Genomic DNA, 21078 nt, shown 5'->3' on the forward strand with positions numbered 1-21078 from the left:
TCACCAGCCCCTGGGGGGAGAGGGAATTGGTGGAGTGTAGCTCTTCACCATTATATCTTCCCTCAAAGCATATGGGACTGGCTCCTGTGAACAGGACCCCAGAGCACTGGGCTATTCCGGTGCAGCTGTTCTTACAGACTTGGCCAGTCGGATGCTCTGCTCAGTTGTTGAGTTACCTCCCAACCTTCCCAGTTCTGGTGCTTCGGAGACTTTCAGGCCATTCATTAACACAAAGTGGCAGAAAAGCCTGTTCTGCTGATCTGTGATATAATCATTGTCTGTTTCCCTACTGCAGCCTAGAGTGGAAGGGAAGGAGCTGGCTCAGAGGCTGAGAAGCTTTGCAAAAGACCTAGTGATCTGGAGACCAACTCATGGCCCCATTGGATTCAATGGGTGTTATGCCAATGTGGAAGGGCTCTCCCAGCTTCCAGAGTTCCCAGAGATCACCACTGAGAGCAATAGTAAGGATTCAATTAACTTCTTTTTGTTGCATTTTAACTTTAAACACCGCTGCCTAGCTCAGCCCCAGAGGTGGCTGCATTTCAGTGATGGGTGCAGTGATTATTGAACACAGTTTGCCAAGTGCTGTAGGATCACTTCAGGAGGGAGGATTATGCTGCTACCAATGTAAGTTATGTTGTCATTGGGAAGATAACACACAGAGTAGCCAACAACATGTGAAGCTCTTAGCTTGAGTAAGCACTATGCAGTGTGAGTAAGGACTGAAGAACTAGGCTCAGAGATGTGTTTACTGATCTTAGCCCTGCAGAGCCAGAACAGCAGCTGCGGAATGGATGGGCTGGATACCTGAGTCACCAGTAAAGCTCTGAATCCAGGATGTGAGCGTTGGTGATGAGGTAAGAAACAGAGAGAACCACTGGGTTTTTCAGGCCCTGGGCTGAGCTGGCAGCTGGAAAAACCCAACAGAGACTGTGAAACTAAGCACGTCTCAGAAGTCAGTAAAAGCAAATGGCTGCAGAACACTCAGGTAATACTGCAGCATTTGCACAGAGCTTGCTAGCTAAGGGTCTCCTGATAGACATGAATTAAGCTTCACAACACCCTTGCAGTAAGTACCATCATCTCCCATTGTGCAGGTGCGGAAACTGAGGCAGAACTTGCCCCAGGTCACACACGCTAAGTCAGTAATGAAACTCAGACTAGAACCCAGGAGTTCTGTTTTCAGTCTCCCACACTAACCTCCGGACCCCAATCCTTCCAAAGCTTTCAAAAGGATGCCACATGGATGCAGTGTACCCCAGTATTCATACCCTTCTTGACCTCACCCCGAGAGCTACCCTGAGGATTGTCAAGAACGTACTACCCTGTATGCCAGGCCTGGTCTGTTCATTTGGTCAGTCTGACTCCTGCATGCCATGCATGCTTAAGCAACCCGCTTCTTGCTTTCGAGACCTGTTTCTGGACCGGCTCTTGTTTATGGAATGCCACCTGGGGGGCATGGAATCCTATTGATTCCTAAGTCACTGCTTTAGCCTGTAATAAGAACCTCCCTGACCGATGAACTGCCTCAGTGCACGGAAAGGAGCGATGGCTGGTTGTTCCTCTGTCTGCAGAGGCAGGATCCCTGAGAGCGTTTGCTCCGAAGTGCTTCCTTAATGGGATGGGCTCTCCTCTGTGACCCCACAGGGCGGGGGTCACCTGGGAGCTGGGCTGATGGCCAGTGCATAGGCCTTGAATTCTATTTCAGCCCTGAGTCGGGTACCGAGTCGCTGCACAGCACAGCTGGATGGGAGGTTTTTGCTATGGCACTCGCAGGACCATGGCACATAGTCGTCCCCTGGGAAAACAGCCATTCCCCTGCTCAGAGCAAATGGTGACCTGGGAGGGGAGGACAGCGCCTGCCTAGGGAAAAGGCTTGTGTCCTCTCCCAGCTGGCTGGAAGCCAGAAAAAACTCTGGGGGGTGTTAGCGAGTCTCCGGGTTACCTTGCTCCTGTTTTGTGCCCTGAGGAAAGGGAGTGAGTCTGAACTGGAGTGTGGGGCTTGATTTTCCCCATCACAGCCCCGGCTTACACAGCCTGTTTGTGAAGGCAGCCGAGGGGTGGAGCCCACCCACTCAAACTAGAGAGTTGGCTCAGTTCATGGGATGGGAAGTCACTGCGTGGGCTGTGAACCCAAGTGGTTAGACCACAAAGGAGGAGGCAGGGTGGGGAGAAAAGGCTGCACAGCTCAGTGGGGACCTGAAAGTGAAACAAGGCTTCTAGAAATGTGGTTGTGAGCTGCAGGCAGCCGTGGGGTGTGTGTGTGAACATGTGATTTCTTTCCCCTGGTGTGTTAGCCCAGCTACCTCTCTCTGATCCTCTTCCTGCTTCCGCTTTCTAACCACCCGACTTTTCTTTCTCATCCCCTCCCCTGAAAGCCCATTAAACGGAGCTGCAATTAGTACAGATGCATTTGTTTGCAAAATCCCAGGCCAAATGAAAAGTCACCCCCCCTACAAGCAAAGAGCAGCTCTAACAGCCTGTGCCCTGCAGTGAGTTTGCTGGGACCTTTGTGGGGTAGAGGCCCCACCCCTCTGTGCTCTCTTTTATAGGGGCTGCAGCTGCACACATGGGGCCAGTCACAGTAATCAAGTGTGCTGAGCAGGCCCAGGTCTCGTTATCTCTGGTGGGAGCTGGGGGTGCTGCTAAAAATCAGACAAATATATTCTGTGGGCTGCAGCATTTCAGGGTTAGACTTGGCTTCACCTCATTAGAAAGTAGATCTGATTACTGTGGTTCAGGAACAGATCTTAGTATATATCTAATCAGCAATGCTAGTGTGCAGGTCGGTGCATTCAGGGCGGCCTCTCCTGCAAGCAGGTGTCGGTAGTTAGAGCAGGTTGTAGAAGAGTTAATGTCACAACAGCTAGTAATTACTGCAACCATCCCCCTGCAGAGATACTATACATTGCCCTGAGCTGGCTAAAGATGTTCGGAGTTTGCCAAGTGCTTTAGTGCCGTTTGGCATCCCACTGTTGCTGCTGGCTGGAAAGTGAGATTGCCTCTGTCACATGGGACACAGTAGTTACTCGCTGTGACCCAGATCCATGCGGTCTCTGCATGTTTCCCACACACTAGTTACTTCTCAATTCTGCTCCTAAATGACAAAGGTTTCTTTTCAGTCCCACCCATGACCAGGGTCTGGCCCCAGGCACAGCAGTGACTTACCCTTTGCTCAATAGATTTTTAAGGAACCCGAATGTTTGATGACAATAATGCTCAGCTTTGCTAAAAGCAACCCCAGGCACTGAAGGCATGGAGGGCTTGGCTGCATATACTTCCTGAGCCATGCAAATGCAGTAAGCACCACTCAAGCAATGCCATGATGGAACTAGGGTGACCAGACAGCAAATGTGAGTGGGACAGGGAGTGGAGGGGGGGGGCAATAGGAGCCTATATAAGAAAAAGACCCAAAAATTGGGACTGTCCCTATAAAATCAGGACATCTGGTCACCCTAGATGGAACAGACCAACAGTCCTTCTTACGTAGCCCTCTGACAGCAGCCAAAGCCGACTGCTTCACAGGAAGCATACTATACCCTGAGGAGGGAAATCTCTTTGACCCCCGACCCATCCTTGCTGTGGTCATCTAAGTTGGTGCTGCACCAGTGCTGCCTGCGTAGGGCCCAAACCCTTGCCTTATGTTAGCACTCACCGGCGATTGCTGGGGAGTATTGCTCTGCACCCACGGGACTGCCAGGGATGGGTACAAGCCTGCCCATGGCTAACGCCCCCACCCAGCCTAAGGGGAGGAGCCACTAGACCCAGGCATCAGAAGAATTCAGGGGGAAACAAATGATAAAACAGGGGTGGGATTGAGGGTCACAGGGTCATAAGCAAGGAGCCAGAGAGTGACACTGAGCAGAGAACCCCGGGCAGAGCCCACTGCTCCTCAAAGGTGTCCAGGGAGCCAGTGAATGTGACCCAGAGGAAGTCTGCCCAGAGAGGTGACCTAACAGAGAATTGGAAATAAGCCCCACAGTTGTAGGGCATGTCCCCATCCAGCTTCCTCCTCCTGGCACATAGCTGCTGGAAGAAGCTGCCAACTAATATCCCTGGCGGGCCGGGGGACTGGGGTGGAATACAGCCTGGCCCACCGGTGCTCCTCACCCACCACTTGGTGTCAGGGCAGGACACGAGGGTGAGGAAGTGAAGAGTATGGAGCATGAGCACGTACAGCTGTTTCCTTCGCATGGTTCAGAGATGGACCAGCTGCAGGATGCACAGCCAGCCCGGGTGGCCGGGGGGGGGCTCACAGGGAAGAGGCCTGAGGGTGAGGTTGGAAGTTCATGGGTGAGGGGCGGCGGGAAGCACTGTCCGATAGGACCCACTTGAAGGGCCAAGAGGCGCGCAGTAAGGCTGCCTCCTGGAGTATGCACGGGGGACACGAGGGGTGGAGAGCCCCATGCACTGGCTGAGCACCAGGGGATCCACCCAGTCCAGGAGGTCTCCAATCCTGGTGTTACCAACCTCCGGCACACGGAGCGGGACTCCGTCACCTGCACACTGAGCTGGGGGTTGTGCAGCAGGGGCTCCGCGAGGAGGTCCTCCCCCTTGCTGGCCGCTATGGACCTGGTGCCGAGCCCAGTTTCCAGGTCCGGAGGAGGTCCTGGTAGAAGACCGGCAGCTTGGAGAGGTCTTGCAGGAGACCCCTGGGATGGAGGTGAAAGAGCTGCCGGTTGCATCAGAGCCCTCAGAGGAAGGCGTGCGCCAGCGCACTCCATGCCGGACTACCTGCCCCATCAAGGAGTCTCTGCCTGGAGGCAGAGCAGGTCCTGTCCTGCCTGCCCTCCTCCAGAGGGAAGTATTGCACAGTGTGAGAATCAGCCCCAGGAACTGGGTGAGCACTTCCTAGGGCTGATTTCATCAACGGTCTGGTCCCCGTTGTGGGCTGCCTTCCAGCCCCTCTGGGCTGCTCCTGTGACTGAAAACCAGCCAGATTTCCCCACCCCCAAATTCCCTTGCCGAGGGGGCTGGCAGAACAGCCCTGCAGTCTCCTCCCCCGCAATCCACGGAGTGAGGGTGTGCTGGGCAGCAGGAGGCAGAGGTTGTGGTCAGAGTGCCCTGCACCCCCGCGTTCTGGGCAGGGTTAACACCTTTGAAATGCAAGAAAACCAGCACCCCCACTCCAAGGGGGCAAGCCCATTGCAACCCCAACCACAAGGCAACTCCCCAGCCGTCACCTAGAGTCTCTAGAGAGAGAACATAGATAGATCAGACTGATACCATCGCACGTCTCCTCGCTCTCGGGTGACTCACGTGGTGCGGTGCGGTGCGGTGCGCACGCCTGCTGGTGGGCAGCCAGCTGCTGTGCTTTCAACAGGTTCGAGCTGTTATCGCTAAACCTGCGGAAGCGGGAACACTGCTGCATCTTTAGCTGGACACAGAAACATTGACCATTCGCTAGCCCCGTGTATTGGGATAAGAATGCGAGGCAGGATACACGCACCGGGCTGGCAATGGTAAACACCACGCAGAGCTCGGGCTGCAGCTGGGGCTCTCCCCTCCCCCATCCCAGGCCCTTCCTTACTGCTATTTCCAGTTTGACTTTGGGAAGGGGAAACGGGGGATTAATGAGGCTGTGGGAGATTGTCATGAGTCCAGCTGCAGAGTCACATTTGCTGGATCAGGCTGATCAGAGCACAGGGAGCACAGATTCCGCTCTCCCCCGTGGCGTTCTGCACGGGGAACAGGCCTGGGTTGAAGGTTTGGGGGGCAGAACAGGGTCGAAATGAAACCGAAACATTAAGCAGCTGTTTGCTATTGCTGCGAGGTCCCCGCTGCCCTGCCCCCTGGAATTCTGGGAATTAGCAACCCAGGGCAAGGAAGGCCCACCCAACCCAGCACCGGAGATGTGGCCCTGGGCCAATGCAAGACATGCCTGGAAAAGGGGGCTTGAAACGGGGGAATAGAGTTTTACAAATAACTGTTTGGTGACCAGGGCAACCCAATGGCAGTTCTCCAGCCTTTGCCCCGGAGGAGGACAAGCTAAAGTCTCCAATCCAGCCACTGGGAATAAAAGACAGGTCTGAGCTGCAGTTTGGGTCCGAATCCTGAGGGGAACTTTCATAGGGTTGGCAGGGTTAGGGGCAGCCCGTTCTGAAGAGGAGGCCGGTTGCAAAGCTGAGATGCAGATTGGGATTGAAGCTTCTGTATATTTGACTCAGGGGTGTTGAGTCAGACACTTCTCTCCTCTAAGCCTTCAGGCACCGTTCTCATAATGCATCTAAACAAACGCCACAGAGAGCAGCTCAGCCTCCCGCTGGGGAGCTAGAAAATATTGGGAGAGCCTCTTCACCTCCCACCATCCCAACTCAAGGGAAATACCAATTTGGTATTGTGGTATTTGGTGGTATTATATCCTGTGTATTGGGAGGGTGTGGGAGGGTCTCTCCCAATATTTTCTAGCCCCCCAGGAACGGGTTCTCACCCGCTGCCTGGAGTTCCCCGAGCCGCTATTCCCATGCCATTCGAAGACAGGCGGGCGGGTGCGGTGGGAAGGGTTATGTTCAGAACCAGAGATTCACGTTACTTGTTTAGAAGGGTCAAATGACCCGACCCAAAGCACCCAGCAGGCAAAGTGTCTTCTGGGTAGAGGTGGCCTGTTGGGAGCCACGTTCCTCCAAGTGTCCGTGAAGGAACAGGCGACACCAGCAGCAGCTCAGCAGACCCCCCCCATACCTGGAGACCTCGCTAGTCTCTGGAAGATTCCCAGTTTGTTTCGTGCAGCTCCTTGCAGTGTCTTGAGCAGAGAGGGGCGTTTTCCTTGCCAGGCCAGGGAAGAGCACACCCAGCCGGGGGGTAGGCCTCACGGGCAAGCCTGTGATAGCTCAGTGAAGATCAAGGCAGGCTGGGGGGGAACTTGTTTAGTGAACTTGCAAGAAGATAATAATTTAGCCCAGGCCTGAGGCTGCTGTATCTGGCTTGGCTGCATTCTCAGTCTCTGCAAATGGTTCTTGTCTCCAAGGGTTAAATAGACTGAGAGAGTCAGCAGGACGTGCACAGTGTCCTGCCCGAGTTGGGGCAAATCTAAACTTCCTGCTGGAGTGTAACCCACCAGGCCCAGGGGCCGACATCGGTTCACTTGAAAAATTCCCTTGAAATTTAAATAATTGCAAATAACAAACCAATTTGTTAAGATCCAAGAGTGTACGGGGGCGAAGGGTGAAATTCATCTTGTAACTTGTCCACCGGGAGTGGTTCGCCCAGCGCTAGGGCGAACGCTGAGAGGGTTTTGCGTGACGAAAAGCGGCATTCAGATGTTGGCTTGTTTCAGATCGTTAAAGATCTAATTGTGCGTGTCCTAGCCGCTGGGGTGTTAACGCCAGCACCTCGCCGGATCCTTCTGTCCTCCCCACTGTTGTAAAACGAAAAGGTTCAAAACACATGAGTCAGGCCCCAAAATATCATGTGAGTGGCTTAGAAATCAGGAGACAGCTGGGCCTGGAGCCTTTGGGGGTCACATTTTCAAGCTTTTCTCTGCAACCAGCGAGGCTAGAAACTTACTTTAAAAAAAATGGAAGCTGAGCTTTTCACACTCACATGGCAGCAGGAGCTGAGGCCTCCGGCTCTGTAAAACGAGAGAGATGGCTCGGAATCCACTAGCCTATGGAAGCTAATGCCCCTCTTCATCTTTGCCTTTCACCCCAAAGCTCCGGCTTCCGTTGATTTGTTGGCCCTAGATAGCAATATCAACGTTCATGGACCTGAAGGTCCTTGCACAGAGTTCAATGGAACTGAATATAGATGGAAAACAATAGTCCCGACATGGAAAGAAAGGCCCTTTCCAAAGCAAACACTGAGCGGGAACGTGCACAGGGCTTTCTGCACTCTGTGTGCGGCGGTTCGGTAACCTGTGCATGTGCTATCGGGAAGGTCAAAGTCAGAGATATTAACAGTCCCCAGCAGGTTTTGGTTTTGGCTTCCCTGTTTCTAGGACTTCTAGCCAAGTTTGTTCCTAGGAGGCTAGTGTGGTGTTTGGTCAGCGACACGTCACTGAGCGATGTACAATTGGCTTTCACCACTAGCTATCCGGCCTCAGCGATGCTCCTAGGAAAGGAATCATAAGTTTAAAGTTTTAACTGAATTATTAGCATGTTTACATGCCTAAACTGCGTAACCAAGCTCACTGCTGTAACCCTCAGAGCCTGCCTCACCTTCCCCCCATCTAATCCATCATGTCCCAAAGTGACTGTGAGCTCATTAGGGCGTGTGCTTGTGTGTCTGTCCACTCTGTAATGTGCTATCAACATCATCATCATCATCCTCTCTTGTGGCAGAAGGTTACACAGTCTATGCTCAGCTCCTCTGAAAGTTCTGCCTCCTGCCCTGACAGCTCTCCCCCTGTTGCTCGGCAGTACTTTCACTGTCCCATTGGAATGGAGCTGATGGAGATTGTGATCTTGGAGGGGAAGGTGTTTCGCAGGCAGCTCCCACCATTCCCACAAAAGGCTTTGAAAACCGGAACAAGCCTTGAGCTGCACTATGTACAGTGCAGAGCCTGTGCAGTGAGCAGAACACCCGGGTGAGGTGCCCCCAGCAACCTGGGCTGTGAAGAGGTGGGATGCTGCAGCTGATGGTGCGTGTTCAGTCCTAAAGATTATGCATCGTAGTTATCAAGAAACGGTTCAATTTCTCTAGGGCTCTGTGCACCTCTGTGTCATGTGAGAGCACGGCCTGGACAGCGAAAGGTGCTGGCGTGGCAGGAGGGGCAGGGGAGAGCAATTCATTGCCTGAGTCTTACGTAATTCTGATAGTTCGATGTTTCTGAAATGCGCAGCCTCCTGTGCCTCCTTTGCCTGATGCATCTCAAGTGATCTGCACGGCACAACCACCTTCTTCCCACTGTCAGGCTCCCTGCAGTGACTCAAGAGCATGAGGACCAACCTCAGGGCAGACTTAGGCACTAGGGCACGTACTCCAAATTGGTTGTGAGTTCTACGCTTGGATTTCCCTGCCAAGTATCGAGTGTAAACTCCTCAGGCACTAGAACAGCCTTCACATGGAGTCACGGACTGTCCCCGGGGGTGCTCCGCTCTGTCTTGCCATCCGGCTGAGCCTGCCTTTGTGATGGATGGTCCCTTACACCACAATCACAGCAATATTCAGGTTGAGCCTAGTCCCAAAGGACCAGACACTTACCCCAGGTCAGTCCTACCTTAGAGTTCATTCTAAAGATGCTTGTAGCCAAGCCTGTAATAAACTATATAAAGATTTATTAACTAGGACAAGGAACAAGAGAGTTATTTACAGGGTTAAAGCAGGTGACCATAGATACACAAATGAGTTATAATCTTAAGTTTCAAAATGTAATACAAACAAGATCTCTATGTCCTTTAGGGCTAAGCCAGGTTTAACAGCTGGGGACTTCTTGCTCGTGCCTCGTAACCCTTGCCCTCCATCGTTCGAGCAGCATAGAGACACAGTTCCTTTTGGTTAGGGGTTTTTAGTCTCCTCCCCCCACGTGCTCTGAGCTGCAAACTCAGCTGTTGGGAGGAATCCACTTGCATGTCTCCTCTTCACAGGGGGAAGGGCAAGACAGGAAGTATCTTTTGTCCTCTTTATTGTCCCACAGTCGTCCATCTGGTGTTGATGGACCTTCCCTGTTGGGTGGGACATAGCATCTTCTGTTGAAGATCAGCACTTTGCACTAGCTAGTGTCTTTCTCCCATCTGATGATTTACACAATCATAGAATATCAGGGTTAGAAGGGACCTCAGGAGGTCATCTAGTCCCACCCTCTCTCAAAGCAGGACCAATCCCCAGACACATGTTTGCCCAAGATCCCTAAATGGCCCCCTCAGGGATTGAGCTCACAACCCGGGGTTTAACAGGCCAATGCTCAAACCACTGAGCTATCCCTCCCCACTTGCAGAGGCTCACAACACAAATGCCCAAATGTTACCTTACAATATGGGACACAGCTGTTAAAAGTGAGATTAATGCAACTCAGAGGCATTCAGTAAAGTGTAAACACCAAACACATTCTTACAATCCTAATACCTATTTTCACAACACTAACGCACAGGTGAGCCAGCCTGATTCCCCCCAGCTGTGTATTTGTCAGTGTCATTTGAGACATGGGAAACTTGGCATAAGCTGGCACCTGGTCTCCCACCTCTCCAGTCCAGGTAACCTTGGATATTCTGTCTTTCCCAAGAGCTCGGGAGGTTTTGCAATGTGCCACCAGTCTAAGGTGCTAAGGCTTTGACGTCTGATTGCGTTATTTAGTTTTCTTCCAAGCTAATATTTGCTCTAGTCCTCTTGAAATGTGAACAAGACCAGACTTGTTAGCCTCCTGGAATTATCCCTGTGAATAAGGGTTGCAGAAATGGACTGAGGATTATCACCTCTCAGTTTCCATGAAGCACTGAATACTGAGCACAGGGAAATAGCTTTATACAATTACATGAGGTTCACAGTGCAACACTTGTCCACCTTCAAATCCCTCCTCAAAACTCTCCTTTGCCATGACGCCCATAAAAAACTTGGCAATACTCAGGCTGCTGGGTGTGTTGAGAGCACAATCGACGACACTGTTTCCTTGTATTCCTCTGCCTGTCTGTATCCAGCTGTTGGCTCTTTTCTCCTTCAAAAGGCGGGAGTGGACTGAGATGGGTGTGACGGGTTTCCCCCAGGGATGCCACCTGGAACTGGGGTACCACTGAGCCCCCCTGACCCACCAGCCTGGGCTCCCTTTACACTGTACTGCTGTGACAAGCTCACTCCAGGCTCCAGCACCCACACAGGCAGGGACACACCCAGGGGCAGTTACATGCAGACGCTGTGATCAGCCCTGCCTGGGAAGGCTCCAGCTAGGGAACTTTCCCAGCTACTCAAGCAGCCCCGCCCCCCCCGAGTGTAAACCCCAAATTATACTGTCCAGCGCTGCACAGGGAACTGCACAGCGCAAGCTCAGAACATTCGCGCCCTCCCTCAGTGTGGAGAGGACTATGCCCCAGCTTTCGGCCCTGCGTTCTGACTCTAACACACTGCTTTTAGACAAAGCACAAACAAGTTTATTAACTACAAAAATAGATGTTAAGTGATGATCAGGGACAGCAAACGGATCCAGCAGATTACCTAGCAAATAAACAAAAATGCAAACTAAGCTTAATATACTAAAGAGATGGGACCTGAACAGCAGATCCCCACCCTAAGGGATGATACCAGCAGGCTGCCAAGATGCACTTGCTCACAGCTTAGCATCCCAGGTGTTCCATCCACAGGCTAAACATCCCTTTAGCCGGGGTCCAGTCCTTCCCCCACTCCAGTCTTTGTTCCTCAGGGGTTTCCAGGAGGCTCCTTGGCTGGGGAGTCAGTGCAGAACCTAGATGATGTCACTCCCCTGCCTTATGTAGCTTTTGCATATGGCGGGAACAGGGGCCCCATTTCAGATTTTTTGGGGAAGGGGGGTAACTTTAATCCTGATTCCAGGGGCTACTTAGGCACCTGAAAACTCCAGGGTTTTTTTTTGCAGATAACATAAATGAGCTGGCAGGGCACTGTATCTAATTCCTATACAAAAAAAGAGGATTAAATAAATATTAGACCCACTTAGCTCTAATACTAACATGTTCTCACATCTTATGTCAAGTCACTTAAGGGACACTGGTTAGGCTTAAAATTGTAATGTCTGTTCTTTATTACTAACCCTGGAATGCAACAACTGTAAAAAACCTAGATGACTTTCTATCACTTCTTTGCAGTTCATCAAGCTTGGACTAGATCATTTAACATTGGAAACATCGCACTAGGGCAGCGTTTCCCAGACTGTGTTCCGTGGACACTGGTGTTCCCCAGGATGTGACTAGATGTTCCGTGAAACACGCTTGCACTTGATTTTTGTACTGCTTTATACGCGCTTTCCAGTTAGAAATCGTTAGTTCAAGTTATTTTAAATTTGTATTGTTGCTTTGTTTTATAAAATAAAATATATTTGAGCATAAATAACACAAGTTTTTACTTGAAAACCAAACGACTACACAATAATATTATAAGTGATCTGTAATAGGCTAAAAAGTGTTCTGTGGCCAAAAAAGTTTGGGAAACGCTGTACTAGGGCAACTAGGCCCCGTGAGTTTATACTGCACCTGCCTGGGGCTCTAGGGATGTCACCCCCCTGCAAGAACAGACGAGAAACTAACCTTAAACAGGAGTGAAATGGACACTTTCAAGTCACTTTCACAGTATTGCCAATCCCAAATGTTAAAAAATCATGAATAAGGTTCACCAAAAATCATGAGGTTGGCTTTAAAATCATGAGATTATGTAAAAATAATAGATTTGGGGTTCTTTTTATTTGCCTTCTGCTGTTCAAGCCTTTAGGGTGCACTGGGGTCACATTTTGAAGCTTTCTCCACAGCCAGGAGGGCTAGAAACTTCATTTCTCTTTAAGAATGAAGGCTGAAATCATCACAGATCCACTTGACTCCAGGAGCTGGGGCTTTAAGGAAAACAATTATTGCGAGACTCACGACAAAATCATGAGAGTTGGTAACACTGCTTTTACTTCTGTTTAAAGGCTAGTTCCTTTCCAGAAGGCTCTTAAACACAACACTACAGCGACTGAATTGCAGCTGTCACAGGAGAATATTTAAAACCAAACACCAAGAAAATTCAATATTTTAAAGTTGAGAAAAAAACTGAGACTTCTGAGGTACCTCAGGGCCACTGCAGGCAGGAAAGGAAAATAAACAGGCACAGGAGCTCTGGGCAGCTCTTCCTCTAGAAAGAAAGTTGGAGGATCACATCTTCTAGTCCTTAATCAAGTAAAACTTCTATTGCCATTAGTGCCTCCACTCATAGATATTAACATGTGCTGAATAACTATACACTTCAGACGTACAGATCTGAGCCATCTTATCCAGGGCTACACGTTTTATACACGTTGGCTCAGGGGCTACGTTTTCTGGCATATTCTGAACGGTGCTGAGTACACAGCTGGTGCCCAGTGACTAATACGAATCATGACAATAATCGTCGACTTTATGGACTCTGTGGATGCAGTTTCTGTTCTTTGTTCTGGAATTGGCCTGGATACAGCTGAAACCGTAAGAATTTGAGGCACAAAACACATCTGATATTTATATGACACTTTCTGATTCCTTCCTTTTTTCAAACTCAGAACAAAAAAGACAAAGCAAAATGGTTTTCAGTTAAAATGTAAAATTGCACAGCAGCCATTGATCTATAACCCAGCATGGGGCAGAACCTGCCACCCCGGGGGAGCTAAGTCATCTCCTCGCATCTGACTCTCATCCTCCAGCCTTCCTGACTGCTGGGCTGCTTTTCATGCTGTCAACCCTGACCTCAATCCCAACCTCCTGGGACCGTTCGCTGGAGTCTCAGAGAATTGCCTGGCCATCTTGGTTTTGCTCCCATCTATCAGAGTCCTCTTTTTTTGCAGCATGCAGCAGAGAGAGTGGCTGGTCTGCCGGATAGGGAGCTAACCCTGAAAGACCTGGGTTCTACTCCCCCCACAATGGACTTTCTGTATGACCTGAGGGCAGTGCCTTAGGGACAGAGTTTCAAAGGTTTTTAGGCGCCCAGAAATGCAGCTAGGTATCTAGGGGGGTTACAAAGCACCTAACCTTCTAGGCACTTTTGAAAATCCCACTAGGTGGCAAATACCTTTGAAAATCTGGCCTGTAGTCTGTGTGTGCCTCAGTGTCCCATCTGCTCTACCTCACCGAGGGGCTGGGAGGAGAAATAAGTTAGACCCTGTGAGGAGCTTAGATATTATGGTTATGGGACCACATAAGTACCACAGGGAGAGTGGGAACTTCTCTATACCACTGCTATCTCTGCCTTCTGGCCTCTTCTTTTCACCTGTGCCCCCAAATCTCCCCCTTTTCTGAACGTAACCTTGGCTCAGAGGGCTTGGCTGGATTTTCTCTGAGTCCTCTGTGTTCTCTCTAAAACAGCCCCTCCTCCCTCCACAGAGGGGTTTCTCTTTTAAAGGTTAAACTTCCATATCCTTAATTTAATCACCAGCACTTTCTTATCTTAATCAGCCTTCCTCTGTTTGTAAACAAAATACTGACTCTCTGTCCCGGGGCACCTCTTCCCTGCAGAACGTACATTTCACACTAATGCTGTGCGTAGTTAAGAGCATAGGCGCCGACTCTGTGGGTGCTTTGGGGCTGGAGCACCCACCGGCAGCCAAGCTCCCCTCACCCTTGCCCCACCTCCTCCTCCTCCCGAGTGCACTACATCCTCGCTCCTCTGCCTGCCTCCCAGTGCTTCCGACCCGGCCGCCACCGAACAGCTGTTTGGCAGCATTAGCATGGTCCAGGGTGGGGGGAGGATAGGAGTGGGAACGTGGTGAGAACTCAGGGGAGGAGGTGGGGAAGAGGCAGGGCCAGGGCGGGGATTTGGGGAAGGGGTTGGAATAGGGGCAGTGAGGGGGCGGAGTTGGGGCGGGGACTATGGGGAAGGGGTTGGAATGGGGCGGAGCCTCATGGAAGGGATGGAGTGGGGGCTGGGCCGATGTCAGAGGGGGGTCGAGCACCTACGGGACGGAGAGGAAGTCGGGGCCTATGGTTAAGAGCTTCACCTGGGAGCTTGTACACCTCCTGTATGAAACTTGGGGGGGAGGACTCCTGCCCCCTCTGCCCCCCTCAATTGGCACCCCTGGGCAGGAACCCTTTGTGGTTCACATACCCAGTCAGTGGAAAAATTCTGATATCCCCAGATGGAGTCCAGCACCAGGTGACCTGGTCACATGTCCCTGTAGCATCACAGCAGCCATTACTGGGAGGCTGTCTGTAGGGTCCTCAGGAAGGCTCCCCACGTGTGAGATAACCTTCGTCTGAGGCCTATTGGTTTCTCTAATGGCCTTTCCCCACCCAGCTTTTCAGAATGGAAGCATCTTGTCTAGCGGGCATTCCCCAGGTATACACACATTTGTAATACAGCTACATAGTCAATATTCCTAACTGCAGATACAAAAATGATACATGCGCACAAATAGGATGATCGTATTAAGTAACTCAAAACCTTTCCAATGATACCTCGAGTGGCCTATTTTGCATAAAATACTTCATGATTATGCCATACTCATATCATAATAATATCACTATAAAGAATATGGGGTGTAGTGTCACAAAGGGCTGGTCCATTGAGATTTAGAGGCACATCCCTTTGTTTGCTGGCAGTGTGGAGCCTAAATCTGGGCAGAAACGGGAGTTTCCATTTAATGAGAAATTCTGTGATTTCAGAATTTGTTTTCATTCTAGACTGGAACAAAATGACATTTCCAATTTGGAATGAAAACAAATTCTGAAATGTCCCCCAATACCAACTCTTGGGGGAAAAATCATTTTGGGTCAATCAAAATGCTTTGTTTTGATTTTGACTTTTAAAGTTTTTATATTCTATTCTAAGCTAGAACAGAATACAAAATAAATTTTGAAATGAAAAGTTGTTTCAAAATGAAAACGAGACAGAGCAGTTCAACATTATCACAATGCTTAGCTTCATTTTTTTTCAGTTTCATAGAAATTGACACGTTCCTGCTGAAAGTTTTGAGTTTGACACAATGGTATTTTTCAACAGAAAAGTCCCGCTGGAAAACTTTCGACCAGTTCTAGTGGAGTCCATCGATATTTGTGTACAAGATCGACCCAACATGCATCAGAAATTTGGGGACAGATGCTTTGAATCAACACAGTGCTACTGTCCCTTGGTAAAAAGACTCACTAAGTCCACAATCCTAACGAGATCTGCACATTACACAATTTTTATTTCATGGAATTTCACATGCATTTTTGCAGTTCCATGACCCCATTCCCCCTAAAATTTAAATGAAATTCTATTTTTTTCATTACAAATATAACATTTTTGCTTGGTTTTGCCACCTTTGTTCCCCGAATAGGCACCTTTTCATAGCTTCATGCTCACAAATGAGGCTATTTTGCTCACAGCTTGACATGGCATCACTGTGAAAATGTCCCTTTGGTGCTTAGAAGCTTGCACCTACTTTGGGAACATTTTCTTTGAAATTGACCCATTTTCAAATTTATTAATAAATGCAAAAAAACCACCACCAACAAAAAAAACCTTTGGATCTCAAGCAGTTTTGCATTTCAGCACAAATATTTGGTAGCTCTGTTTAAGAATACCATTCAGCCTGCCTCCAGAACTACTTCCTGTGGGGCCTAGGGAATTCCTGGGGAACTCTCATCCAAGTGAAAACCAGCTCAAGCTTGTGAAATCGCAAGCCCAGAAGTGTTCTGGGTTGCAAGGGCGGATCTAGACATTTCGCCACCCCAAGCACGGCGTCATGCCGCGGGGGGCGCTCTGCTGGTTGCTGGTCCCGCGGCTTCGGTGGACCTCCCACAGACGTGCCTGCGGAGGGTCCGCTGGTCCCACGGCTCCAAGCTCGAAGCCGCGGGACCAGCGGACCCTCTGCAGGCACGCCACCGAAGGCAGCCTGCCTGCCACCCTCCTGGCGACTGGCAGAGCGCCCCCCGTGGCATGCTGCCCCAAGCACGCGCTTGGCATGCTGGGGCCTGGAGCTGCCCCTGCTGGGTTGAAGGCTGCTTAACTTCTGGTTTCATTATTGCTCACATCACAGAATTTAGGCCCAAACCCAGTCAAAATGGGAAACTTTCTAAAATCAGTACGATGATGCCTCTGGTGCTTTGTGTGATGCTTGGAATAGCTTGGCATCTGGACGCAGAAGATAGAGACCGAAACCAATCAGGGGAAGCTGGCTGGATGAGTTCGAGCCAGTGCGTGCACATTATCATATTTAAAACCCTTTGGGCCCTCTCCTAGCCAGCTTCTATCACATCCCAACACATTCAAATGTTTTATTTTCACCCTTGCTTTCAGCAGGTCATGGTATCCGAAGTGGTGTCTGCGTGGCTTGGTGCCTGTCAAGACTGCCTGACTAGCTGCAGTAGAACCTAAGAATGGTCAGACTGGGTCAGACCTAGGGCTCATCTAGCTCAGTGTCCTGTCTGCCGACAGTGGCCAGTGCCAGGTACCCCAGAGGGAATGAACAGAACAGGAAATTATCAAGTGATCCATCCCCTGTCGCCCATTCCCAGCTTCTGGCAAACAGAGGCTCGGGACACCATCCCTGTACATCCTGGCTAATAGCTAACATCCTCCATGAACTTATCTAGTTCTTTTTTGAACCCCGTTATGGTCTTGGCCTTCACAATATCCTGTGGCAAGGAGTTCCACAGGTTGACGGTGCGTTGTGTGAAAAAATACTTTCTGTTGTTTGTTTTAAACCTGCTGCCTATTAATTTCATTTGGTGAAGTTTTATGAGGAGTAAATAACACTTCCTTATTTACTTTCTCCACACCAGTCATGATTTTACAGCTCTCAGTCATATCCCCCCGAATCATCTTTTCCAAGCTGAAAAGTCCCCGTCTTATTAACCTCTCCTCATATGGCAGCCGTTCCATACCTACCCCTAATCATTTTTGTTGCCCTTTTCTGAATCTTTTCTGATTCCAATATATCGTTTTTGAGGTGGGGCGACCACATCTGCACACAGTATTCAACTGGAACACAATGCTGTGCAATTGCTGTTAAACTGGGCACCTAAAGATGCTGCTCAGTGTATCGGCTCCAAGCCTAAACAGGTTTCCACTGTGTCTAATAACAGTTAGACGGCAGATGCTGTTGGTGTCACACCTCAAACTTGCACAACACAATTATCATTTTAAACAACCTTTCAGGAGGAATTTCTGCCAATATTGCAATGCCAAAAAGCTGGGCGCTCCAACTCATTAGTAGTAATTGATGAGACATTTGGAGAGAAATAGCGACGGGTATGGAACATGGCCATGAAACACCAGTAATTGAGATTTAAAAAACCCCAAAGACATCAAAGCAAGTAGCTGAGAGCTGGCTGGTCTGTTACCAAAGCATTGCTAACTGCCCATTTTGGGGAAGCTTTGATCTGCTTCCACAGCAAAGCACGCACTGCGTGGCCATCCAGCGTGAGACAATGGGGCTGTTTACCAATGGGACCTATTGCAGCTGGCAGATGCATCAAAGACAAGTGTCAAATATGGCCAGGGGGATGCCCTGACGGCAGCTGCAGCTGCTCAGAGCATATTCTTCTGCCGGGGTTTGCTGAGTTCACACTGTATTGTGCACGCCACGAAAGGGATATTTATCTGTCACCGTCTGCTCCAAGGAATGGAGCACTGCCAGTCAGCTCTCTCCACCTGCCTCAGAGCTTTGTAGCCGCACCAGCCCAGCATCAGTGGCAGGAAGAAAGGAATGAAGGATCAGCAGTGCCCCCCGCATTGCTGCCAGCGTCAAGGCAAGATGAGAACACCCCGTGGTCAGCAACAGGGGAAGCAACTGACAGAGCTAATAACATCATCTGGGGACCTGATCGCCAATTGTCCCCAGGAGCAGATCATCAACCAGTGCCGGTCCCGGACCTGACAAGGCCAGGGAAGTCTGAGACATCTGCACACTTCTTTTGCCATAGTCTTTTCAATAAACCCAGCCAGAAATGGGAGACTGGATGGATGGCAATAATTAGCCAGGCTGATTAGTAACGGTGATAAGTAACGTGTTTTCCAGGATAGTGGCTCGGGGTGTTCAGGGAAATTCCAGCCTCGCCCGCTGCCTGCTTTCCTGGCTGGGTGGTGAGATTGCATCTCCTGGAGGACAAGAGGACAGGACGGTTGCACAGGAAGGTCTTGACCCTGCAGGCAGCTCCACGCGGTCAGATCCTTATGGCCATGTGGGGCCCTGCTGAACTCAGCAGGAATCACTGCAAGTGCCAGGCCGCTCCTGGGTTGGATTTGATTGCAGGATGGAGTCAGTAGCTCAGCTGGAAGAAGAACCTAGGACACTCAGCCCTTGGAGTTAAGCACAAGACCAGGGGTTCTCCATTTTTTCCATACTCTGATCCCATGTTACAAGAGAAGAAACTTGGGGATCTTCTCCCATCTAGCTGTAGGGCAATCGCAACCCCTCTGAAATCTGTCTGTGACTCCTCTGAGGGGGTAACCCACGCACTAGACTATGCAAAGACTGTGAGAGGGGCTGTTGGGCATTGATAATACTGCCAGGGATTTCTCTTTCCTGATAACAAAGCATAGTTTTATTCTTTATCTGGTCAAAAAAAACCCTCCATGCTAGCTGGCCGGAAGAGGTGTATGTGGACTGGACCAATGGGTTTAAAAAGCCACCTGGAGATTTGCTGGAGTTTTCCTGTCAAAAGAGTTCTTCAGTGCCAGACCAACGGTTAACTGCTAGGCAGACATATTGCAGGGAGCCCAAAGATCTATAGGTGGCTGAGGAATTTAATGTAAACTTTCCCACTGACTCTTTAAATCCAATCAAATTTACCAAAACGAGCTGGCTCTCAGGTTGGTTTCTGGTGGATTTTCTAGAGAAGAGTTTAGTTTCGATTTGCTTCCGGGGCTTCGATCATCTCAGGCTAAATCTAACAAACATCAGTCAAATGCCTGAAAAAATAGCCCCAAACCACCCAGCTGAGGGCTTGGGGAATAGACTGCTGGACCTTTCATGTCTAAGCACCTGGTTCAAATCCAGTCCAAATGGCTGGAGGCCAGACGTTATTGGTAACTTTCAGCCGGGCAGAGCTCTTCTGTGGACACAGTTTGGAGTCTAGGGCGAGTTCCCTTTAGAGGAGAAGTCTCAGGATCACAGCAGCTTTGAGTCTTGGTGTGAACGACTGAGCTGGGGCTGCCGAGATGAGGTCTCTGTGGATCGGCCGCGGGATAACGGGAAGCTTCCGCTGCTGTTGTTGCTTATGCGACACCTGTTCTCTGGCTAAACAGACCCCCTCCTCCTGTTGCGTAGCACCTTGCACAAGCATGACACACACCGCAATGACATCCCAGCTGTGCACACCCCGGGGATCTTCCCCATTGCCAAGGGAACAGGGCTGGTCTTTATCACTGACGTGGGGTTAAAGGAAAAGAAACCAGACGTTTCGGTGTCATTGATTTTCCTTTGGGCGGTGGGGGAAATGTTCAGATGTGTTTTACCTTGGTTAAGTCAGGCTGTTGTCAATAAAACTCCAATTAAACAAGCCCTGTATTTTCAGTCTAGTTTTGGATGGCCTGGCAGCCTAACTGCACCCAGTCGCTCGCCTCGCACTCTGCCTGGTGAAAGATGATGGGCTGGTACTTGCGTTGTTGCTTTCTTTCCTCCTCATTTTTTTATCGCTTGAATTATTTATTCACACACGTCCTAAAAATATAGATTCCAAGGCCAGAAGGGACAATCGTGGTTGTCTTGTCTGACCTCCTGTGTAACACAGGCCAGAGATCAGCCCCCAAATAATTGCTAGAGCCGAGCTTTTAGAAAAAAACACCCAGTCTTGATTTAAAATGGTCAGTGATGGAGAATCTGCCCGAACCCTTGGTAGGTTGTTCCGATGGCTAATTACCCTCTGTGTTAAAAATGTACACCTTGTTTCCACTCTGACTTTGTCTAGCTTCAACTTAGAGCCATTGGCTCATGTTAGGCCTTTCTCTGCTGGATTGAAAAGCCCCATTACTGAAAATTTGTTCCCCTTGTTGATACTTAACAGATACATTGACGTGTAAGTGGTGTTATATCCCATATTAGTTGCTTGCACCCAGTTAGCCAAGTGACCCAGATCGCTCTGAATCGGTGACCTGTTCTCGGCATTATTTACCAGTCCCCCAATTTTTGTGTCATTTTCAAACTTTATCAGTGACGATTTTATGTTTTCTTCCAGGTCATTGAGAAAACTACGCAATAGCGCAGTGCCCAGAGTCAAACCCTGCGGGGCCCCCTGGAACCAGGCTGGGCAATGATGAGTCCCTGGTTACAGCTGCATTGTGGGATAGAATCAGAATGAAAGTAAGAATGTTGGGAAGTTAGATGGCAGAAGTTCTGTTGGCAGAAGAGAGCATCAGAAATGAGTCTCTAGCATCGTATCTGTATTACAGCCCAGCGCTGAATTAAGGCAGGAACAAAGCTCGCTCGGACGGCCAAATGTGCTGCAGAATAATTTATGCCTCTACTCAAGTATGTATCTCTGCCTTCAGTTGGTCTCATTTATATTTATGGGAGGAAGCCCGAGGGCCCTGTTT

General features: G+C 49.8%; 1 protein-coding gene across 3 annotated transcripts in view; it reads left to right on the plus strand.

Moving 5' to 3' along the window:
* Positions 1-20867: 20867 nt before the first annotated feature.
* The window catches only part of SCGB3A2 (secretoglobin family 3A member 2), a 57417-nt gene continuing 57206 nt past the window's right edge, over positions 20868-21078 (plus strand). For all 3 annotated transcript variants that reach the window (XR_005583397.1, XR_005583395.1, XR_005583396.1), the window contains exon 1: positions 20868-21013. The gene's annotated coding sequence lies outside the window, so the exon portion shown is untranslated. The remainder of the gene's footprint in view (positions 21014-21078) is intronic.

This window comes from Mauremys reevesii, linkage group 8 (genome assembly GCF_016161935.1).
Source record: "Mauremys reevesii isolate NIE-2019 linkage group 8, ASM1616193v1, whole genome shotgun sequence".
NCBI lineage: Eukaryota > Metazoa > Chordata > Testudines > Geoemydidae > Mauremys > Mauremys reevesii.